The sequence below is a fragment of the Cupressus sempervirens genome, chromosome 5 (genome assembly GCF_028749045.1).
Source record: "Cupressus sempervirens isolate cs-2001-9-10 chromosome 5, ASM2874904v1, whole genome shotgun sequence".
Taxonomy (NCBI): domain Eukaryota; kingdom Viridiplantae; phylum Streptophyta; class Pinopsida; order Cupressales; family Cupressaceae; genus Cupressus; species Cupressus sempervirens.
Window position 1 is genome coordinate 492,754,348 of NC_143122.1, and position 26,172 is coordinate 492,780,519.

The 26,172-nt window shown below is 37.1% G+C and overlaps 1 pseudogene; it reads left to right on the top strand.

Annotated features, from left to right (window-relative positions):
• The first annotated feature begins 1,441 nt into the window (after nucleotides 1-1,441).
• The window catches only part of LOC149556879 (alpha-galactosidase-like), a 57,436-nt pseudogene continuing 32,705 nt past the window's right edge, over nucleotides 1,442-26,172 (top strand).

The following is a 26,172-nucleotide window of genomic DNA, read 5'->3' on the forward strand; positions in this document are numbered from 1 at the left end:
CTCAACCAGAAAGCTCTGAAAAATCGTTGGGTATATAAGGTGAAAGAAGAAGATGGCAGAAGAAAGAGGTACCGTGCTCGACTTGTCGTCAAAGGATATGCTCAGAAAAAGGCCTTAGATTTTGAAGAGATTTTCTCACCTGTTGTTCGAATGACTACAATCCGGGCAGTTTTGGGATCTTGAGCTCGAACAGCTTGATGTCAAGACAACTTTTCTACATGGTGACATCAATGAAGAATTGTACATGGAACAGCCTGAAGGCTTTGTTCAAAAGGGGAAAGAACATCTCTATTGTCGGCTGAAGTGGAGTTTGTATGGGTTCAAACAAGCTCCAAGACAATGGTACGTTAAGTTTGATCGGTTCATGGCTGAACATAACTTCACCCGATGTGAATCAGATCCTTGTGTCTACTACAAAAGACTTCCTAATGGTGAGTTTTTTATTCTGTTACTTTATGTTGATGACATGCTAGCTGCTGGTACTTCTCAAATAATTCGCCAGCTAAAGCAAGAGTTAGCTTCTCGGTTTACCATGAAAGATTTAGGAGCAGCCAAAAAGATTCTTGGGATGAATATCACTAGGGATAGACAGAAAAAGGTATTGACCTTGTCACAAAAATCATATATTGACAAAGTTGTAGAACGGTTTGGCATGGCTGAAGCTAAACACGTTCCTATTCCTCTTGCTTCTCATTTCCACCTCAGTTCTGAATTGTGTCCCAAAACACAAGATGAGAAGGATTTTATGATTAATGTTCCTTATAAATCAGCGGTTGGTAGCTTAATGTACGCTATGGTTTCTACACGTCCTGACATTGCTCATGCGGTGGGAGTAGTTAGTAGATACATGAGCAATTTCGGGAAACCTCATTGGGAAGCAGTGAAATGGATATTGCGGTATCTCAAGGGTACTTCTGATTATGCATTGTGTTTTGGTAGAAATCATACTCAGCTGCAAGGATTCAATGACTCAGATCTTGCCGAAGATCGAGAAAAGTGCAGGTCTACTACTGGTTATGCTTTCACATTTTCCAGGGCTGCCATTAGTTGGGCCTCAAGACTGTAACATTGTGTTGCACTTTCTTCTGCTGAAGCCGAATACTTGGCTCTTTCCGAAGGGGCTAGAGAGATGATTTGGTTACAACGCTTATTCAGTGATTTACATTGGCAACAAGATGATTATGTTTTATTTTCAGATAGTCAGAGTGCGATTTTTATGATTCACAATCATTCCTCTCAGCGATGCTCCAAACATATTGACAAGCATGCTCACTATGTTCGTTATGTGGTAGCAAAAGGAAAATTGAAGGTTGCCAAAATTGATACCAAGATCAATCCGGCAGACATGTTGACGAAGGTTGTTGCCAAGGAGAAGTTCGAATGTGCCAGGACTTCTCTTGGCCTTGTTAAAAAGAAGCAAGTCAGCATGTAGCGCAGGGGAATGGATGATCAGCTAGTGTATCTGTTGTCTTCAGGTGAGAGATTTGTTGAATTGTGAAGGCCAACGGACACTTGTGTTTTTCCCTCCATTTATTTTGTCTCTTCAGCTGATCATTTGTGATCTATAAATGCTGATCGCATGTATTGTAAACTCAATTTGGTTTTCTCATTAATATTATTCCTCTGCTCTCAGTGTGGATGTAGCCATGATTTGTAGTGAACCACAATAAACTCTGTGTTTATGCATTTTTGCTGTTCTGTATTTTCTTTCGCATTCTTAATTTTATCACACCTTTAGCACTTCATTTCTTCTTAATATTCATTGGTCATTCTAGCTTTCAATGTCCTATCACTTTGAAGCAGTTAACATACTTAGCTTCTTACTCCGTATATTTAGTCTCCTATATTGGTGTGACGCACCGTGTAAGCTATCTCTTCTCTTGATTTTGGATGCATGTCATCTTAAGACCAATGGAGAAATAATATTTTGTTAGTGGAACGTGATGGTTGAGGAATAAGTATGTATCGTGAATAGTGATCAATAAGGGAAATCAACCAAAATCGTAAAGACTAACTTAAGTATTAATTGGGAGATACCTTCTACATGATTTCTTTGATTGAAATGTTTTCTTACAGATGTTAATTTCTACCTATTTATCTTAGAAGCCTCCTTTGTGAGATGCCTATAGCCAAGTCAGAATACCCCAATAGTCATAGATCGATATATGGTTGGAAAATTTGGTACACCTTTGTGCGTGAGTATGTTTCACTCACACTAGATATGGACTATTTTATGATCAAACAATAAATGGGTATGCTGAATCTAGAAAGATAATCGTTCTCTGTTACTCGTAGATGTAACAATTAGTGAGTAGATCAAGAGAGTTTGATGTACCTATGCATCCGGAAGAGTTTTCAATTTTGAAATAACATTTCAATATTGTTGCATTCATTACCTACCTAAAATATGATGCTCCATCAAGAGAGAGAGTAAATTGACAGCTTCATTTGTAAATACAGATATGTTCTTTTAATTTCCTTAATGTTTAAAGTTCACCCTTCCTCCAGCATTAGATTAAGTGAACAAAGATTTTGAATTTATGCATATGGATAATTACCAATATCTTTCAATTAGGAAAGATAAGTGGTTCTATGTGAAAATTATTCTATTCACTTTTAACTCTTGGGAACAACAACCAACTGAATTCTACCTTCCTGTGAGAAATAGTAAATAACGAACTCCACTTCTTTAGAATGTGCCACAAGACTCTATTCAATAACTCTTCTCATTAACATGGATTGAGTTAAGATTGCGTAGAACTAGTTTTGGATTGATTAACCAGAAGAACTTATCCTTGTATATTTCTGGCATCATGATATATAAAACTTAGTCGAGCAACTAGATACTGATGTCTTTGAGTTCATAGTAACTAATGGCGTACTTATTTGAATTCTTGGAAAGGAGCTATGGGTTCAATGTTTGTGTGGTTATACTTATTTTTTGCTGTTGGTAGTATTACCTGATCACTTACTCAATACGATAGATAGATAGATAAAATTTTAACGTCCACGAGGCCAAAAATAGCCTATGGGACAGCAAGACAACTCAAGCAGACTTAAGTAGCGCTGTTCGCCTCTTGTGTAGACTAATGATGAGCCCCCCCAATTGCTCAATGTACTCTTCGTTGAACAGGTTATGCCAAGAACTGTCACATATAGTATCCGCAAACTTATCCCTGCTATCCTTGTAGGCCTCACATTCTAGAATAAAGTGCTGTTCAGTTTCCACTTTCCCAGAATTGCAAAATCTGCAAATTCTCTCTTCCCAAGCCTCCTTTGGCCTCTTCCAACGCCCGGTCTCACAACGAAGTTGGTGAGAGTTGGTTCTCAGCTGAGCAATAAGAATTTTAGCTCTCCAAGAAATGTTGGCTCCTATGTACACTTTTTCGAGTTGATCACAAGTGGGGTTGAACTCATTTATATAATATAGTTTCTTCCTCCCAATCTCGCTTCCCCAATTTCTCTTGTAGAATTTCTCCATAACAAAGACCTTTATTTCTTTATTACTTGTGGGGCATATATTGAAATGAATATTCCATTTACTCATCCACTTGATGTTTTGTTGCATCCATGTCCTTTTTCGCTTACATAGTGTGTCACTAAAGACAACTTTCGGCCATCTATCCTCTTCCATTTTTTTGATTCTTTTTAGATAGCTTAAAAGGCGAACCATAGCAAGTGCCTCAATAGGCGCAGCCCCCATTTCACTTAGCATGATGTCATATGGAACAGTGCTTTTAATTTTAAACTTGCTTGTAATCAAGCGCTTTTGGATTCTTTCGATTTGTTTCCATTGTGCTATAGTAGTGCTGCTGGCCCATAATTCACACCCATAAAGAACAACTGGCAGCACAAGAAGACCAAACAAGGTTTGAATAGTTTTCCAATCCCACAACTCCGCTTCACGGCACCTATTCTGAAGAGCGTAGAAAGCCTTCCATCCACCTAATGTCCTTTTATACCTGCAGCTAGACCAGCTTAGTTTTTTGTTGAAATCGATGCCAAGGTATTTATATTCTGCAACTTCTTCGAGAACACTTCCATTGTAATAAAATTCATGTTGATGCTATTTTTTATTATTAGAGAAAATCATAACCTTGGTTTTGCTGATATTGACTTGCATCCCCACCATTCTACAAAAGCGCTCAAGAGAAGATAGATGGTCTTGCAAACCACAAGCAGATTTGGCAATTAAAATGAGGTCGTCCGCATATAGGAGTAGCTTTATAACAAATTCCCCTAGCTGAATGCCTTCACGCTCTTGCGTGTTTAACCACTCTTCCAGTTTGTCAATATATAAACCAAATAAAGTAGGGGATAAAGGGCAGCCCTGTTTGACCCCGATATCGCTCCTAAAACATTCTGAAATGCCATCTGAAGTTCTGATTTTGACTTTCACCTCTTCGTACATTCTATGAGCAGCAGCTCTGAGATGCCTAGGAATCCCCAATTCTTCCATCCTCAACCAAAGCTTGTCTCTCGGAACGGTATCAAAAGCCTTTTTGAAGTCAACAAAGCAACAAAAAACCTCTTCTTTTTTCTCCCACTCTTTTTCAATAATGTGTCTCAGAGTGACACAATGATCCACTGTCGAGTGCTTTGGCCTAAAACCAGCTTGCCCTTTAGCACGTTTATGATTTTCTTCTGCCCATTTGCTGATCCTAGTTTCTATCATACTGCCAAAAAATTTAGCAAAGAGGGGATTGATCATTATAGTCCTGTAGTTGGAGGGATTGTTAACATCACCACTCTTAAAAAGTGGTATTGCAAGGCTGATTGTCCAATCTTTCGGAAACCCTTCCTGGCAGATTTTGTTGAAGATTTCAGTGATGTGCGGTGCAAGAGTTTTCATACCCCACTTCAAATATTCAGCTTGAAGTGCAACAAGGTCTTTTTCTTTGCCTCCACCCAACTTCTTAATCCCTGTCTCTATCTCTTGCACAGTAAAAATATTTGTGGTATCATTGACCAAAGGTGGCTGTCCCACTCCACCCTCTTGTTCATAAAGTTTCTTAGCATAATCAAACCATTGGGTGGCAGTAATATTATTTTCAGTTTGCTTCCTCCTTGGTTGGAGTTCTTTCCAAAAATGTTTGGGGTTATTTCTGCCCAAGAAAATTAGCTCCTCTCTCCTTGTGGACATAAAATCGATTTTTTTCCTCTTTAGGATCTGTTTGTAGGTCTTAATGTCAAGGTTAGTTTTATTTGACTCCCTTAGATTTCTCCTAGCCCTCTTGCATTCCTTATCAAACCATGCATTGGCTGGAAAACAATTAGTTTCAGATTTTCTATTTTTTGCTCTCTTGCATTTTGAAAGAGCCTTGTGAATCAGATTTGATAAATCATGACTATTAACACCATGCTTATACATAGGGTGTCCCATACAAAGTTCCTCAACAGCAGCCCTGAAAGTGTTACTATTTTTTGAAGTTAACAAAATTCTACCCTGAGAAGGTGGGTGTTGAGGGCCTTGGATTTTTGCCCCAATCCGTCTATCCTTTGCCCAATACAAATTTACGTACAGTGGTCTATGATCTGATTTGAGATCCCAAATGTGCTCTCCAATTTCAACTTCTTCAATATTGTTATACAAATGCTGCGAACAAATTACATAGTCTACCACACTTGCCCCATTGTATATGTTGCAAGTGAAATTGCCCGACTTAGCCCATCTAGCCAAACCATTACAGATTATTAGATCAAATGTGCCACACAAAGTGATCAATTCTTCCCCAAAATGATTGCAGCCTTTAGCATCTTCGGATATTCTATCCCATGGATGATTTCTCTCTTCTGTGAGCCAAATAGGGTTATCATTTACTTCGGAGCTGAAAATACTTGCTTGCCAATTTGCTGTCCTAGCATTGAAATCTCCAATGAGAAGGACATCCCCACGTTGTGAAAAAATAGCAACATCTTTCTTTAACGTAGCATAAGGGTCATTGTGATCTAAACCACACTTTTTATAAATTTTAGATACTTGTGGAGCAAAGTAACAAGCTGCAATCCTGAGAAGAGTGTTATTTTCCACGATTTTGAGCCATATAAATTGTTTATTAGAATCAGTCTTTTCCAGCTGAATGACACGACCTTCTTTTTCTTTTACTAGAACCATTATACCTCCATAACCTTTACCATTTCCCGCTGCCTCATTCCACACTGCCATCTTCCAGTAGCCTTCAAACAATGGGGTCTTACATCCCTCATGCTCATGTGTCTCTATGAGACAAATAATGTCTTTGCCTTCCGCAATAGGCCCTAACCCAGGCCCACGTCTCCACGGATAACCTCTGCAATTCCAACAAACTAAACTTAAGGACGCCTGGGTTAAGCTTGATTGCTATTTATTTTGATGCGAAAGACTCAAAGTTGAGTTATTATCGCTAGGTGTGATTATGAATCTTGTTGTATCGCTGCCTGTTAAGGTGTTTGTTGTTGCACCTTTGTTGCCTTCTTGCTGCCCTTCATTGTAGCGGTGGCCAAAATGAGCAATAACTGCTTTTCCCTTGAACATCCAAGCTCTTTTGCCTTCATTTCTAGCTGTTCTAATTTTTTCCATTTCCATCCTTCTTTCTACTTGCTGTCTCATAGTTAAATCCTCCTCTAAAACGAAGCGAGAACCCCACAAAAGCTGTTTTTTGTTAAGTAGATTTTGTTTGTTGCTAATGCTGAGCATGACTACCTTGATTGGCCTATTTCTCTCAGCGTGTGGTTTGCCAACCCTCCAAGCTTGGCAGATTTGTCCTTGCCACAACAACACATCTTGTAGGAAATCCCTCGTTAGGTCAAGGGTATGTTCGCCTTCCCCATAGTCTTTTATCCCCTTGATAATTATATTGGATGCCCTAAGCTGCCTTTCCTTGACCTCTTTGTCTTGCGTGTTCACACGAATCTTTGCCTCTTCTCTTGCCATATCAGGGTGTTTGCTGTTTTTGTCCCAAGTTTTGGTGACTTCTGCAAAACTCCTTCTCTTCTCTTCACCATCTGCCTTTCCTGGAAAACTAGTGTGAAGAATCATTTTCTCCTTATTATGAGATGACTCGGTATTTTCTGTGACCTTGTTTTTTTCCAATGTCACATTCAGGTTTGTCCATTCATCCTTCATATTCTGCCATTCAAGCTTCCCGACTAAAAGTGTTTCTTGCAACGTTGAGATTTGAGCTTTTAAAGTGTTGTTATCATCTGCAAGAGTTTTATTTGTTGCAATTAGCACTTGTATATTGCGGTAACTTTCTTGCTCCTTAGCCTCTAGGAGCTCCAACCTCCTCTTGGCCCTCAAAAGTTCTTGCACATAAAGATCTGGGCACCAAGCGAGAGGTGTGGAGGTAGGGCTGTAACTAACAGACTCATCGAAGTTATTACTACCATACAGATGACTGTCACCACTTAAGTGTGGAGGAGGGCACATTTTGACTTGTTTATGCAATCTCTGCCCGTGTTTTTGCTTGTCCTGTGACCCTTTCATACAAGCAAGTCTACGTTTTAAAATGCCCTTGAACTGTTTAACATTGACCCAGATATATTTTCCTGTCTTGCCAAGTGATGCCATTTTGACTTGCCCTAAATGGTTAGTTTCAAAGTGTACCATAATTTCTTGACTGTTTTTTACCAATGAGATGGTTTGTTTTTCCATGGTTTGCATATCCACCATTTGTTTTCTCATTTGTGTATCCTCAATTTGTTTTTCCATTGATCAAAAGAAAGAAGGGCAAAACAAAAGCTAACAAGAGCAAATATATAAAACAAAACCAAAAAGTGCACCTTGAAACCCCTGGCTTAAGGCTTGCCACTATCTTGCTGTGGGCTGGGCCCCAGTCTTCGTTTTACCCTTGGAAACGGGCCTACCTAGGATTTGAACCCTGTCTGGTATTGTGTCCCGTGGTCCCACTGTTTCTTACAGAAGCGCCCACGCTGTTTCTTGTTATTTCCTTGTGTCTGCTGCCCTGGTCCCACTATTATGAGATCTTTCGGTCAAACCCTCAACAAAACTTGGTACACACTATTGTACTCCCCTCCGAGATTCGAAACCGCGACCTCCACATGCCCCAATACCCTTCGACTGTAATTTTTCTGTCTGCCGTCTGCCGTCCATTAAGTGTTTGAGGGATTTTTGAGGGATTGTTGAGTTTCTGCAGCCATTTTTTTAATGAGATCTGCCGGTATTGGGAATCTTTTACAGGATTGTGGGAAGTGGGGGCTACGAATCTGAACAAAACAGACCACCTTCGGAACTTATTGAACTGATTTTACCAAAATAACAAAATAGGGCTTTTCGGACCCCAAATGCCTTCCGAAGAGCAAATGCGACGAGAGGGTCGCGCAGTTGACATAAACGATCGAGTTTGAACAAATTCACAGTTTTGGAGAATCCCGTTACCAGATAAATGATGTTCTTCTCAACTGGGATCGGAAACCCGCAGTTTAAAATGTACAAATAAAGTAAGATGAAATATCACAGGTATTCCCACCACCGTTGCTTCAATATGACGAAGGCCGTTTACTTCCAACTTAAGAATCCTCCAGCAGATTTTTGTGCAGTACATTACTGATGGGGAGAAGGCATAACAGAGTCCTCCACACCCAGTAACGATCGTTGAGTCTGATAGTGGATGCTTGAATCTCTCGCCATCTGTTCTCCTTTAATGGGTTGAATCAACCAAAAATAATAGCCATAGGTTTTCTATTGATTGTCATGGGACATAATAATTGAATAATGATGTATTTTTCACCACTAACAATTTAGAATCTATTGAAGTAGAATAGTTTGAATTCATTTTACTAGTAGTTGATATAAATTTTGAAACTATTTTATAAATTTACCACTGTAATTGATGCTTTCCTTTTAAAGGAAATTGTTACTTGTACCCTAATAGAAGTTGAATTAATTTTATGCATAGAGAATAGGGATATATTTGGTGGCTGACCACATTAGCTTAAAATCTTTAGAGAATATATGATTTCTTGTATGATTTTTCATAAGAAATTAGTATATAAGATCATAATACTATATATAAATAAAGTTGATTCAATTTACTGAATGATAAATATTTAAGAACAGACAACCAATAGGACAATTTGAGATAGGTTAATTGTCAAAACTTAGTTGGCTTGAAATTCTGATCATTGTATGATTAGACATAATCTGAATTACCTTGTGGAAAAACATGTATGCTTAATCTTACAACCAGTGAGATTCTTAATTTGTGTACTTATGAATTGGTAACAAGAAAGGAACAATTGATATTAACACATGATAATTAAGTTGCATTGGGATTGATTCTCAAAATGATGGGTACCTTAAATTGAAGACAACTTATGAAATGCCTATATGTGTAGATAGCGCATTTGGATTTCAATTTTAAACTCTGCACTTAAATAATCCTTGATCTTCTTGTGCAGTTGCATTTAGATTTCGTTATGGATGGATGTTCCTTGCACTTCATTGTAAAATATGGTGGTTCTTATGATTAGCAATATACTTTGGGAAAATGAAAGAATGTTTCTTATGTTTCTTTATGAGATGGACATGATTTATTTTAACCACACATTTCAATTACCTCTCTTGGTTTTACCTATTTAGACTTCCTCATTGCTGGACTGAGTGTATTTCATGTTAGGAAAGATTCTAGGGAAGCTTAAGAGCTTTTTAGTAGGGTGGTAAAGCACTCCTACAATATTCCTGCCCTTATGTTTCTTGAGCAAGTTAAGAAGCTTATTTCACCTTGGTCGTCCTGTCTAAACCATCTTGGTATCTGGTAAATGTATTTTTAAAATTATAATGCTAATTGAGAATTAATGTTGACTCTTGAATATTCAGAGGACCTTGACTCATTTAATTTTTTGCATTTTGTGGAGAGTGTTGATGTGGCTTTGGTTTTGCAAGGGCAGTCTTTACATAAGGTATGAGAGTTCTTGGTTTCAAACTCGGGCCTTGAGTTCTCTATGCTAGACACACAACTGTAAGTCAACTAGAGTATTTTATGTTATGTGAGTTGATGACATGGGTTACATCATGTGTCTTTGAGTTATGATTACTTTGACATAGAAGGATAAGATGCTCCTTATGTATGTCAAGATTTTGGGTTGACATTGTATTCTTTTAAAGATTGTCAAAATGGAAAGTTTATGGAATGATTGGTAATTTGCATATATGATATGGTTATGACTATATTTTGATTTAAATTATGTGATTGTATAATATGTGTATTATTGTATTATACTTGAAGCATTTCTTTCTTTGCATGTGTGATGCAAGAAGGGTGTGAGTTTCTATTAACCGTTGAGATAGTCAAAGGATGATTGACTTTTGCACTAGGCTATGAGTACCTACCAAATCAAGATTTGGCTTGTGATAGAAAGGAAAAATGTGTTTTATTGTGTAAATAGCATGTGATGCACATGTGGTACAAAAATTATTATTATTATGCCAAATTCATGTGGTTCATTGAGTAACCTAGTATGCTAAGTAGGAAGAACATGGATTTCATTTGCAAAAGTATTGCATGTTCCATTATGCATTTGGAAATATGTGATTATCAAGATAAATTACATGTGAAGTTTGGTTATGTTCTTAAGTGGTCCTTGTATGCAAGGTGTCATTAAACATCTACTCCTTCTTGGTGATTAGTGAGATTCATTGTGTCTTACGTGAATTAGTTTTCATTGATTATGTTGAGTTTCATGAACTTTGATGTGATGAGGGGCTAGCTTGAAAAAGTTCCTCATGACCACCTAGCATTGACTTCTTATGTGACCAATCTAATCTGAACCCTTTTCACCTTTATTTTATTGGTTGTGTGCCTCCTTCTTGGACTTTGATTTGAGAATTATGAATCTTGATCTTGAGGTGGCTCGGGTGTGTACTTTTATGATGCTAGTCTTGTGTTTTGAAGTGATGTCATCTATCTAGTTTAGGGTGGAGCAATGATAAGATATATAAGGGAGTAGATTGTGAAGAACATGTCTTTCTTTTTTTTACGTTTATTTATTTTATTTTGAAAATCTTACCTTCCACTGTGGGTGTCAAATGTTGCTTCCTTTTTCATTCTACCTACCAATGTAACATCAGTACAAAAAATGCTTTGGCCAAAGCTATCTGCATATGTTTATTTGATATGCTTTGCCATGTTTCATCTCCCTGCCACATCCATGATTAAGGCTACTTGGACATATGTGGGAAGTAGTATGTTTCATGGCTGCACCAGATACCTTTTGCTTTTGCATTATTGGGCATTGCCAGGTTGGGAATTCTATGTGTTAGGTAGTATCCCAAAGAAAGTACCTTTTGTACTATGTAGGCATTGTTAGGACGAGAATTATACATGTTAGGTAAGATCCCAAGGAAGTGCATTTTGTATTATTTGGGCATTGTAGGGTTGGATATTCTATGTGTTAGATAGAATCTCAAGGAAGTAAGGCTTCATGGTTGGGCAGGAAATCACCTTGACCATATTTTATGTGATTATTGAATGGCATGAAGGCCATACATCACAATTTGCGCTTATATGTTGGTTAAACACACTATGGTGACGAGATGGGCTTGAGGGCCTAGGTCACAAAAATGAAAAAATGTGGGTTTTCTAATCCTTGCAAGTGATTGGTGAGCATACCTAGATGATTTAATTAATGGTGCAGATGGTAGATGGTATTGCACTTGTATGATGTGCTTATTGTTCCATGTCTGACGTGTAGGTCAAAATTTTCTATGATGATCATAGAGGTATGCTACTTTAGATTATACTTGATGTATTTATTGAAATCATGCATTTTGATGGATGGGTGACATGTAGGTCAACACCCTTGGATAATGTCATGTGTTACATCCTTAAATGGATAATTATCTGTTAATCCTTGATTATGGTTAATGAAATAATTGTTGACTATTCAAACTATAATTTTGCTTGATTATTTTTGTGTTTCTTGCAATTGATGATGTGGAAATTATTTAGCAGGACATGGTTCTTACATACGATGAAATGAACTTTGATGTATGTAGGTCAACTTCTTCAATATATTCATGTATGGCTTATTCATGTGATGATATGTTGTGTTTGACAATTTGGTTGATAATTGGTTTATGAAATGTAATCATTATTGCACCTATCATTTCGACATGTAAGTTGGAAACTAGAATGAAGTTGCATAATTAACTGGAAGATATTTTATCTACTTGGTGATTTAATTATGTGTAGTCAAATTTTGACTAATATGACTTGACTTTTTGACCTATGTGGCAAGTGTATGGAAATGCAATCTTCATATGAGAATGCAAAAGGGTATGTATAGATCCTTATTTTATTTATTTTTAGAAATATATTGCATTGGTGTTATGTATATGTGATCATCCACCATGTATGTGACTTCTACTTTATAGAAAGTTGTTGACTCATTTTATTTAGTCAACTTGGTCAATGAACAATGATTGACGATTTGGTCATCTTGAGTTGTATGCTTTGGACTTCTAGTCAATATGTTGTTCAACATAGACTAGGTCATTATGTATTCGGATTAGACCTTTGCTTCATATGTCTGGTTGGGATTCAGTTTTATTATCTATCGATGTAGAAATTTGGGTCAATGTTTCTTGATAAATTTGACTATGTGGCCTTTATATCATTCATTTACTTAACATATTAGTTGGATATATGTCGATAATTTTGAGCTAAATGATGCATTATGATTTAATTACACTAGATGTCAATTTTTGGAAGCATATGTGTGTATAATGATGAATAAAGGTTAATGAGTATATATGAGTATGATAGGAAGTGGATAAGAAGTACCTACTAGAGAGATTTATCAGTTTGATACCAAGGTATGGTAAGGAACCACATGTATGTGTGTGATATCATGTGATTATAAGGTAATAAATTACTTGATTTTGGTAATCATTTAACCAAGGAGGTATTTGATTTGATATTCCATTGGATAATTTATTTTATTTATGATATATGATGGATTGATAATTTGGTGTTGTTCCTATGAATAAATAGCTCGAGAACAACACATTATACGAAAGAAAGGGGGAATATTGTCGGAGAGAGGTAGTCTAACCTTGTAAAACTATAGTATGGTAATGGAATTCACACACTGACATGAAGAAAATGTTCTTGAAATAATTACTTATACATGTGCTTATATAAAATGTGTGTTATTTTCACAAAACATGTTACTTCAACTATGTGTTAATATTGTCTTTTGACTTTATTTGAGTAGATGAAAGTCAATATTGTTGATATCATTGAATATAGATGCATGGGTAAGTGCACAAAGTTGTGGTGTGAAAAGGGGGGTAAAAGTGGCCACTTTTTTTTCTTTCTAAAATTAGTAATATTTGAACTTTGACAAGAATTTGAAGATAGTTATGCTCAAAATTTTAAGATACGATGAAAACAAAAGTAGTAGTCCTTTAAATATAGTTTCTAAGCTACCTTTTTTTTCTTTTTCAAGATGGTTTAGTTTTAGGTCCTCAAAAAATGAGGCCACATAAAGTGGTACTATTTTTTCAAAAAAAAAATATCAGCGCAAAGTGTGACCCCCCTAAAATTTTAACTTTTTTCTTGAAATTCTTTAATCACTCTAGTTAAAAGTTACCTAACACCATGTAGTTTGTCCCAAATATTTGGGTAATTTCATAATGTGTATTTTTTTGTAGGAATTTTGTAAGTGAATACACCCCAAAAACATGAAATATCTATGTGCTCCCCCTAGAAATTATTGAAAACTTATCCAAAATCAAAACTTGCTTTTTTCAAAGTGTGTAAAATGGAGTCTAGTTTCTAAAAAACTAACTTGTTGCAAAATTAGATAAACGAGCTAAAATCTACACCCCAAGTAGTGCATGTTGGTTTTTGAGAGACAATGGACATACATTCAAAATAAATTATAGTTGAAAGACTTGAAATAATATAAATGGTTATATATCTAACATAGGTATCTATAATATCATGTATCTTGATTTATCGATGCTCAACTACAGGGAAACTTGAAGGAGAGTAGAGAAGAAAAATCAAACATTTTTGTATGCTTGTTGGAAAACATGTCTTAGACCAGTTTAGAGACTCCAAACCTTTGGGTTGGATACCCAAGGAAAATCCAAGCCTTAGGCTTGGTGGTATACGATGATTTAGATAGCACATGAATGCAATATCGCATACGTGTTATGGTGCATGCACACTATTTTAATCCTTTTTAAATTAAAGCCTTAAATAGCATGTACTTGCTATAGTGCATGCGTGCTATTTAAATCTTTTTTAAATTCAAGGGTTAAATAACGTGTACATGCTATAGTGCACACAAAATTTATAAGCCTTGTATTTCAAGAGAGGATGGATAGGGAGAGAGGGAAGGAGAGAGGGAGAGAGTGTAGAGAGTGAGAGAGAGTAGAGGACGGGGAGAGAGAGTAGGGGATATGATGTAGAGTGAGAGAGAGGATGGAGAGAGAGGGATAGAGAGAGGGAAGGAATGGGGAAATAACATGGGATGAGAGAGAGAGAGAGAGAGAGAGAGAGAGAGAGAGAGAGAGAGAGAGAGAGAGAGAGAGAGAGAGAGATGACAAGAGAGAGGGGAGGGAGGGAGAGAGAGAGAGTAAGGGATAGGAGGGAGAGAGGGAGCGATTGATAGCAACTAGGGTATGAGGGTACAAAGAGTACATGAAATAGGATGCATAGAAAGAGAGAAAAAGGGACATAGATTTGGGGATGAGAGAGGATGGGAGAGGGTGGGAGAGAGATAGATAGATAGAGAGTAGCGGTTAGGAGAGAGAGAGAGGGAGAGATTGATAGGGAGTAGAGGATGGGCACTTAGAGTAAAAGGGGGCCACATAAAGTGGTACTATTTTTTAGAAAAAAACATAATATAGTACAAAGTGTGGCCCCCTAAAATTTTACCTTTTCTTTGGAAATTCTTTAATCACTCTAGTCAAAAGTTTTTGAGGAAAATGGGCTTTGAAAGGGACCTAAAACTTTGAACATAGATAAAAAAATCAACAGTAAAACATTAAAGGCTACCGAGAGCTAGAAAGCAAAAGAAAAGACATCTCCCTAAAAAAGAAATACATAGGAAGAAGTGAGGGAGAGACACCAAAAAGCCAGGGCAGCCCACAAAAGGCTAGGGGCTTCAGACAATGTCTCTAAGCATCTCAACAACATTGATCTTGAGCTCAGACAACTTGCCAACCGCCTCTTTCATCTCCATAGGCTCCTGTTCAGGGGTCAGAGTATCTTTTTTCCTAGTGCTAGATCTGGTTTGTTTCCTGACTCCTTCATCACGAGTCCTCTCCTAAGGCTGATATCTGGATCCTGCTCCTTGCATATATTTTGGTCATCCACATAGTGAATGAACTTCTTGATATTCTCATTGTCTTTGAGAATGTTAGTGTTCTGCTCAACTATGCCTTGCATAGTCTTATCCATCTCAAGGGTTCTGGTATTCACTGCATCCGCTCTTTTATCCATACTTTGATCATCCTTGCTAACCCTGTTCTTAAGGTTATATGTCTCTCTTTCCAAAGTTCTCAGTCTATGTTTGAGGTCAAGGATTTCATTGTATATCTACTTAGTGGTTTGGTAGTTGTCCATCGCATAGTTTTTCGCGTTGTTTAGAACATCCATATCCAGATTCTCCCTGGTTATGTCACTAAGGATAACTAGGGCCAGATCAATACACTCCTCCACCTAGATTTTTCCCTCTTTGTTTTCTCTAACCTGGGTTCTAATAATTTCCCTTTTAATACCCAAATTGGCCAAGGCATGGTTAAAGTTCCTCCATACCACCCTCTTGTTCTTCCCTATAACTGAGCATCTATAGGTGGTAGTGCCCACATCATCATAGCCCTATTCTAGTTCTAGCTTCGGCTCCTCAATGGGATCCTCCTCCACCTTCTTCCTTTCCTCCCCTTGTCTGTCCTTGTTGTCATTTGAGCTATTCCTTTTATGCTTTCCAGTCCTTGTAGCCTCCTTCTCTCTACTGGCTAACACTTTGATAGTTATTTTTCTTTTGCTCTCCCTTGCTCCTTGCCTTCCACCTCCCTAATATTCTCCTCAGTTTCTGCATTTTCACCTTCTGTGTCCATCCCTTCATCTCGTTCATTCTAACCCTGATCCGAAGAGGTATTAATATCCTTTGTCGATTTAGGGAGCACTTTCTTCTCCTTGCTATCAGTAGTGAGGGTTTTTCTTCCCTGAACTCCACTGCAGGGTCTTAGAGTCTTCATAATGCATGTACATTTTGAGACTTTCCTCCATATCCAAAGGTGAGTAAATCTCCTCAGACTCATCAAAGTCCCCTTTAATTTTCTTGCCCTCTTTCCTATCTTTGACATGTTTACTAATAGTCCTAGCTTTAAAATATTCATATAATAACAATAGTAGCCCCTCATGGAGTGCTGGGTTCCTTGTTTTCTTATCTTGATACTTGTTAATATTCTCATTCATGGAAGAATAAAGGTAGAAGGGAATAGAGATTTTTTCCATGTGCCTAAAATGGTTGAGCAACACAAATTGGTATGTGAAAATGCAGTTGAACCTGGTGTCGAGGGGTGACATATTTGATGATGGCCCAAAGCACGAATCTCCATAGAGGCTTGATTGATCTTAGGAGGTAGTGAGTGCCTTTCTTCACCAGCTCCTATTTTTCCTCTTGATTTTTTGTGAACTCTGCAACTGCCTACCCAGAAACCTTTCGATCTTTATAGAATTTCTTGCCAATAATAGGGATGGCAGTGACATGGGAGATGATTTCTTCCATGACCAAGAACTCCACCTCGTCAATTTCAACCATGCCCTCATTCCAATTTTTTACCATGCTTTTGGTAACCGAGGGCTTCCATCCATGAAGGCACTCAATATAGCTTGTGATTTCACCCTTCTTCAGGATGTTCCAGACCTTAGTTCTTCTCTTCCACTTCTGAGCCTCATCCTCTAGCTCCCTTCTATGACTTTCCCCCACCATGGTGTTCTCCTTGCCTTTGTCTCTGTAACCGAAAGCCTTCTAAACCTACAAGTTTTTGACTCCCCTCTTTTCTTGCCACTTTTATCCTCCTTAAGAATTTGCTTCCTTTTCATGGTACTAGACATGGGTTGATGTATTTTATAGATATGGAAAGTAGATATCATACTTTCGCACCTTCACTCTGTGTATTCCTCATAAAATATTGATTACCATTTTAAGTTCACACATGTTTGTACTGATCTCAACCTGTAGACAACTAACTTTCATTATGATATTTAATTATTCCCAATCTACCTGGGATACGATCCCTCTCAATGACTTCATTAACTTCTGACAGGATGTCATATCCATCCATCCACTTGGCCACGTCATTATGCTTAACACCCCAATTTTCCAACTTGTCTGCCGTAGTGTTGGCCTCGCGGTACTCATGTGCCACGTAGGTTTTTTCAAAAGTCTAGAGGTTTTCGATACATTCCCCTATGATAGTGGCAGTCATCTATGCAACTTATTCCTACCATTGAGGCAATCAATAATATTTTTGGAGTCTCCTTCCAGCCAAAGAAAATTAACTCCCATTTCCATAGCTAACTTGATAGTCTGATGAGCCACAATGGTCTCAACATAATGATTGGTTTGGCTCCCAATAGGGACAACAAAGGCTGCAATACCCTTTCCATGCTCATTTCTTATGATGCCTCCCACCCTAGCTCTTCCTAGGTTGCCTTTGGCAACCACATCAAAATTGGCCTTGAACTAGCCCTCAGGCGGGAGGGACTAGCTACATCCCGGAGTGGGGATGGAACCCTTAGAATTTGTGAAATTTTCCAACACAAAATTTAAAAATTTGTGGAAAACCACCTTCGCATTCAACTCCTTGTCCCTGAAGATGCGGTTGTTCCTCTCCTTCCAAACTCCCTAGAAGACATGGGGTAAGGCCCAAAGCCATAAAGTCTTGGAGTCCTTAACATCCAACCTAGATTGCCATTGAACAAAGAGCTTCAGTATGTTGGAGGGGAAACATGAAGATAGATTGAAAAATGATAGAGAAGAGACCAGATAGATAAAATGAAAGGGCAATGTAGGAACAAATGATCAATACTCTCGATATTGTTTTTACATAAAATACACCTATTGGGCATCATGTTTCCTCTTTTGGTGAGGTTGTCCATTGGGAGGATGTGGTTTTGGAGGTCTAGAAGAAGAAGTTGATCTTCAAAATAAGGCCAGGGAACTAGGCTTTAGCCCAAACTGAGGTTTGGTCCTGTAAATGTAGAGACTCATAGCCTAAGGCCACATAATAAAGACCGTTTTTTGTTTCCCCCCAAACAATAGCATCTTGATTGTGAGATAAAGGAATATGTTTGATCAGGTCCATCAGTGGCTTTAGGTCCTCTAAAACTTCAGATAGGTCAATCCACCTGTTGTGGAATCTGTAGTCACTCACCCTACTCCCATATCTTTCAGTGCAGACATTGGCCCATCTATTGAAATCCTCATTCTCCCATAGAGGACCAAAGCTAAGCCAGTCATCTAGCCAAAAGTTGATATCTTTACCATTGCCCAAAAACCACTTGGCTTTGCCAAAAGCTAAGTTCTTAGATCACATTAGACCATTCCAGATGAAGAAGCCATAAGGGTGAGTCTCTCTATTGATGAACTATTTAAGATTAAGGTTGTTAGCATATTTAGACAATAAAATATATCTCCATTCACCAATATTGTTGAAAATTCTCCAAATCTATTTAGCTTGGAGGGCAGTATTAAACTGTTTCAGCTTGCGGATCCCCAAACCACCATGCATCTTAGATTTGCAAATACAGACCCAAGCCACCAATGGGTATTTCTTGCTGTCATTAGGCCTTGACCACATGGAGTTCCTTTCAATTTCTTCAAGGTGGACAACCACCTTAGAAGGAATAGAAAAAAGGCTAAGGGCATAAGTGGGTAAGTTTTAAAGAGTAAATTTAATCAAAACAACTTTGCCCGCCTGGCTCAAAGTAATGCCTTTCCATCTAGCAAGCTTCCTATTCAATCTGTCCACAAGATTTTCCCAGAAAGAGTCAAGAGGCTTAAGCCCCAAGGGAAGCCCTAAATAAGTTGATGGGAGCTTACTAGCCTCACACCCCCAAATATCAACAATCTTCTTCTCTCTTCTAGCTGGGGTATTGAAGAAAAAGACTGAGCTTTTGTCCCAATTAATAAGCTGGCCAAAGGCCCTAGAGCAATTATCTAGGATTTTTTAAACAGATCTAGCTTCCTTCACAAAGGATTCACCCCCCATAATAGTATCATCAACAAACTACTGGTGAGTAAAAATAGAAGGCCTGGAGGAAGGTTTTAGACCCACCAAATCCCCTCTTCTCCTGCTAGAGTGAATGAGCCTACCAAGGCCTTCAACCAAAATGATAAAGAGGATGGGGGATAAAGGATCTCCCTCGCGGAGACCCCTAGAGGGTTTAAAATAATTAGAGGGGGTGCCATTCACAAGGACAACAAAAGTAGGAGTAGAAACCAGTTGGAGAACAACTTCCTCACTTTAGAGTTGAAACCAAAAGCCTCAAGAATACTGTCTAGAAACCCCCAGTCCACCCTGTCATAAGCCTTAGAGAGATCTAGCTTGAGAAGAAAACTCTCCTGTTTCCCTGCTTCCAAAGAATGGATAACCTCATGGACTTCCATAATGGAATCCAAAATTTATCTACCAGAGACAAAGGCCGACTGTTGGGGAGAAATAATAGCTGGCAAGATGCTGATAAGTCTATTGGCAAGAAATTTTGCAAAAATCTTATAATAGGAATTGCAGAGACTAATGGGCCTAAAAGAACCAAAGATATCAACCCCAACAAGCTTAGGAATGAGAACTAGAAAGGTGGCATTAATTTATTTCAAAAGGTCTCTAGCACCAAAGAATTCCTGGACAGCTTGAACAATTTCATCATGAATGATGTCCCAGTATAGCTAAAAGAAGAAGGTGGGGAAGCCATTAGGGGCAGGGGCCTTCTCAACTGGGAGATCAAAAACTCTAGTCAAAAGTTACTTAACACCATATAGTTTATTCCAAAATTTTCAAGTAATTTTATAATGTGCATTTTTATAAAGGAATTTTGTAAGTGAACACATCCCAAAAACATGAAATACCTATGTTCTCCCCCTAGAAATTATTGAAAACTGATCCAAAATCAAAACTTCTTTTTCTCAAATTGTGTAGAATGGAGTCTTGATTCTCAAAAACTAACTTTTTGCGAAATTCTATAAACGAGCTAAAATCTACACCCCAATTAGTACATGTTGGTTTTTGAGAGAAAATGGAGGTACATTCAAAATAAATTATAGTTGAAAGGCTTGAATAATATGAATTTGAAATAAATTATATGGTTATAAAGCTAACATAGAGATATATAATATCATGTAACCTAATTTTATTGATGCTCAACCAGAGGGAAACTTGAAGGAGAGCACATTAAAAAATTAAGCATTTTTTGTATGCTTGTTGCAAAAGACGTCTCGTACCAATTTAGAGCCTCCAAACCTTTGTGTTAGATCCCCAAGAAAAATTTAAGCCTTAGGCTTGGTGGTATCCAATGATTTAGATAGTGCATGCATGTAATAGTGTGTACGTGCTATAGTGTGTGTGCACTATTTTAAGCCTTTTTAAATTCAAGCCTTAAGTAACACATATGCACTATAGTGTGTGCACACTATTTAAAGATTTTTTAAATTCAAGGGTTGAATAGTGCATACATGCTATAGTGCACATGCACTTTGTAAGCCTTATATTTCAAGAGAGGATGAATAGGGAGAGAGGGAAGGAGAGAGGTAGAGAGGGAGAGAGGGTAGATAGTGAGAGAGAGTAGAGGATGGGGAAAGAGTAGGGGATATGATATAGAGATAAGGATAGAGAGAGGGAAGGGAATGGGGAAAGAGCATGGGATAAGATGCAGAGAGAGAGAGAGAGAGCAACTAGGGGATGGGAGTACAAAGAGTACATGGGATAGGATGCATATAAAGAGAGAGAGAGGTACATAGAGTTTGGGATGGGAGAGGGTGAGAGAGGGAGAGAGAGAGAGAGTAGCAGACATGAGAAAGATAGAGGGAAAGATTGATAGGGAGTAGAGGATGGGCACTCAAAGAGTACATAGGATAGGATGCATAGAAAGAGAGAGAGGGAGGGAGAGAGAGAGGGAGAGAGAGAGTAGGGGATGGGGGAAAGATTTTGGGATAAGATGTATATTAAGAAAGAGAGAGAGAGGATGAGGTAGGGTGAGAGGGAGGGAAGGAGAGAGAGAGGGATAGGGAGGGAGGGAGAGAGAGAGAGAGAGAGAGAGAGAGAGAGAGAGAGAGAGAGAGAGAGTAGGGGATAGGGTAAAGAGTATGGCATAAATGCAGATAGAGAGAGAGAGAGTAGGGGATGGGGGAAAATTATGGGATAAGATGCAAAGAAATAGAGAGAGGATAGGGTGGGGTGAGAGGGAGCATTAGTAAAATTTGACTCATTTTTTGACCAAAATTGGTCAAATTTTGACTCATATTGGTTGAATTTTTGACCAATAGTTTCATCGCTATTTTTGTCATCAAAATTTTGACCAAGTCTTCTGAGCATCAAAATATCGATGCACAATTTGGTCAAAAATGTCATCCTTGTCAATGAGAAACAATGTCAATATGTTGGTCAAAAATTTGACCAAGTTTGGTCAAAATTTTGACCATTTGTGATCCTTGATCGACTAGGATGTTAAACTCATGACAACATCCTAGTCGATTAGTTGGTCAAAAATTTGACCAAATTTGGTTGAAATTGCAATAAATTAATACCATCATTGGTCAAATTTTTGACCAACCTACTTTGTTTAAAAAAAAATGAAAATTGGATTGAAGATGATTCTAGAAAAAATGAGATTTATCCTTGATATGGACTTAACTCTTTCTTGGACACATTGGGTACTTCTAGAAATTCATTAAGAACTTTCCATAAAAATCCTATTTGTTGGATGAGTTGACTTGAAATGGAAAGCCATACACATGGGAAATTGCACAAGGAGAGGCCTTCGAGGAGCTCAAACAAGGTTAGTTTGTATGCCCATTTTGGCATATCCAAATTGGGACAAGGATTTCTATGTTCATGTGGATGCCTCTAACATAGAAATCTTTGTGCCAATTCAGATATGCCAAAATGGACATACACACTAGCCTTGTTTGATCTCCTCAAAGGCCTCTCCTTGTGCAATCTCCCATGCGTATGACTTGACATTTTGAATCAACTTATCCAACCAACAAGATTTTTATTCAAAATTCTTAATTAACTTTTGGAAGTACCAATGTGTCCAAGAAAGAGTTCAGTCCAGTGACATCCGTAGGGGGCTCCATATCAAGGATAAATCTCACTTTTTCTAGAATAATCTTCAATACAATAATCTTACACAAAATGATTTTCTCACTTGGAAAATTATTATGCCAACTCCAATTTCAAATGGTTAAGCTAAATTCACAATATTGTGGGAGTTATTTAGTTTTAAATGGTTATATGTTTATTTTATTTTCATATATTCTATATTTGTTGTACACATACTTGCATGATATCAATATCGTGTTGTGTCTTCTATATCTTTAAAACACTATCTAGATCATCATAATTAAGAGTTTCAATGTTTGCCATCTCATCATCAACATCTTTTGCCTCCTCCCATACATCATCATTCTTAGGGTCCTGCCAATACACAAATTAACTAAGAACATTTGAAACTTCATATCAAGCACTACTATTATTTCAAGCTTACATGGAAAAAATAAAAATCAATTATTACCCTGTGTCAATGTCTAGAAAATAAGCATGCATTTAGTATTTTCTAGTTTATCTAAAACAAAACTTATAAAAGTTTAAAACTTACACTAAGCGACATATCATTGTTAGACAAATTATATTTTAAAGCAATATCCTAAAGTCCTCTTCTTGTCATCTGCATCTCCTGCCTAGTCAAAACCCAATATTTCTACAACATCAATTCATCATTCCCTAAATATCTCATATAAAATGTATTGTGCCCTTCAATTGCAATAACTCATTGTATCTTCCTTGAACATTAATAACCCATTTTATCTACCTAAATATCTCATCGCAAAATGTATATTTGCTTCAGATTCACAGTAGAAATATTGATTTATGGGTGAATATGGAAGACTTATAGGCTTATACCCAATCATACAAATCCATCACCTACTAGAAGGCCATTCTATTAGAATGCAAAGTTTTAATAAGCAAGTAGTTCATACTTCAACTATTTGAATGAAGTTGCAACATATTAACAAATGGAATTGAATAAAGTATTATATGTTTGGCATGGTTCAATTCAATGTTGATCATTTTGACAGGAATTTATGGAGTTTGGTAATTGCATAAGATATATCATTGTAAACCAAAATTTGACCTTTTTCCCATCATTTCACTGCATAAGCAATTTTATTGCATTCTAACATTATTGTAGTCACAAGGACTTTAAATGTCAAAAGTTATCTCTCTCATATTTAGTTTGCATGACAACTATCTATATTAATGTCTACCTGCATATTTACATAGTGTGGATCATCTATATGCATTCAAAAGTTTAAAAAAATTGCATTTGCATTATAATTCTTTACATAGACATCTTAGTAACAATTTGAGAGCATTTAAAACACATTTGATGTCATTTCAAGCAATCATTAATAGGTTGAAACATTAAAACAACATGTACAAATATTGTTTGCAATGTATTTAAAAAAGTTCCTTGCGTCTCTAATTTTGAGGTTGAATTTGGAAAGGGATCTTTTAGTGGTATAAGCGCATGATCTTTCCAAGTTGTATGCTAAAGAGAAATTATTATCATTTTAGTTTAGTTTTGGTTATGGGTAGTAAAATTGCACATTATGGAATGGCTTTTTGTAAATAAATAGGGATGGAAAGAAAGAACTCAGAAGAGTTCTTGTGTCTCAACAACAAATAAAGTGATAATGACCAGCTATGACAAGTATTGCTCTCTTCCTCGAGAGATATGGGATATACTTCCTTTCACACAATTCTTGGTATACCGAACAAGGGTATACATAATGATCACAATGAATACAAAAATCAGTCATTAGGTGGGTGTTCTAATGAAGGAACAACTTTGGATCCAATGATTCATACTTGTACACTCGAAAGTGTCCTAATCTAAACCCTTCTATCCAAACGATTCCATGAGTTTGGAATGCTTGGATGCCGACTTAGAGCTCCCTATCCACAGAGTGCAAGAGAGTGTATTTCAAGTTCAAGGGCTCTTAGCTGAGCCTTAGGAATACTCTTCTTGCTAGTAAACCATGCAATGGGAGGTTCCAAAGACAAGATGAAAGAATGCAAATGTCTCAAGGAGTTCCTCAAGAATGCAATGCAAGTATGGAACTAAGCTAAGATGATAATGCAAAATGTAGCTATGCTAAAACATGTATGGGAGTGTTACAATCCAAATATTAAGCTATGTGAGATAGATTATTGCAAAATAGAAGCTAAACTACCATGCAACATGAATCAAAGCTAAAATGTTATGGTATGAGAGAATGTAGACAAGAAATAGAAGTTCTCCACAAAGCTCCAAAGAAACATGTTAGAAAACCTGCAGCATAACAATACTCAAAAGATGGATGAATCCTTTGAGAGGGAAAGCTCTCTCCCTTTTAAAGTCATACGGATGGTAGAGATCAAGATGAAGATGGTGGATGATTAACTGTGGAATTTGAAAAGAGGAGTGATCCATGTGCACACACAAGTCAACCAATAGAATATAAGTTGACTTGTCACATAAGACAAAAGTCTCATAAGCCTTTTTTTTTTAATTGTAAAATAGAAAAAGGACTTTATGTGTGCACTTTAAGTGGGTTAGAAGAATGGGGTCTTTTATTTAATTAAAAGGGGACATGTTCTTTTAATCAAATAATGAACTTAGGATAGCATAGTCAAACTATAGGTTATAATCAAATAAATTGATTATTAGCAATTTGGTCTAGGTAAATGATTAAATTAAATTAGCCAAAATGCTGAGAAGGGGGCTAATAGTCTAGATGACCATTTTTAGGTGATTACATTTGCCCCTCTTTGACTAATGTGTGATCGATCTAGGAACACATTATGTCAAAGAAAATTGAAGCCAAGTAGGTAGTGGTAGATATAGATGTCTAATTGCGAAGAATGAAATGTAGAAATAGATAGCAAGTCCTAAATGCACAGCCTGATAGCAATAGTAATGAACACTAGGAAGATGATGTTAGGATCTGAAAAGAATTCTAACACCTAGCAAAGCAAATAGATCGAGAGCAAGTGATAAGGTCAAACAAATGCTCCTAAGAAATAGATAGCTGTAACAATCAACGATAGAGTATTTCTGCCCCCTCGGGATCGAAATTGAAATGAGGTAAGGCAATGCAAAAACCAGCTAGACATGAGAAAGATAGAATATAGAAATGTCCAAGATGATAGATATATGATTAGAACCCAAGAATGACTATAAGAAATTGATAAAATGCCTCAGTTTGACTAGAGTTGACCTTGAAGGATATAACATAAAAATTAGGTCGAAACGAGTAGAAAGGTGATTTTAGACATGAAATAGTGAATTGAAGTAGATATGAAGTATGGAAATGATGAAGAAATGAAGAAATGAAGATGCCCCAATGATGATTTGGAGATTAGACTTCAAAAGGTCAACTAACTACTCAGAAGAAGACAAAATTTTAAAATGCAATTTTGACCATCAAGATGAACTCAAATTTTGATTTTGATCCCGAAAATGGATCCAAGATGTCAAAATTATTTAAGAAGTCAAAAATTTATATAATGTGACGATAAGATAGAAAAGAGATGAAGTGAAAGATTAATAAGGTGAACAGACATGAACAAGAAGAAAGTAAAGAAATATATGAAAGGAATTAGCCGATATGTCTGCGAAAAGATGAAGAGAGAGCTCTCCCCATATGCAAGAATGCAAGACTAAGCTAGAAAATGAACCTAAAATGCAAGCTAATATGCAAAGTGGTTTACCAACAAGAAGTGCATAACATTTAGACTCTTAATTTCATCATTGAGCATTTATTAGGGACATCATGAGATCATACAACCATCACTAGTGTAACTATGAGGATATGAATATGATCGATATCAGATAGGTATGTGAAAATCCAATCTAAGCATCAGAGACATGTAAGTCAAGATAATTA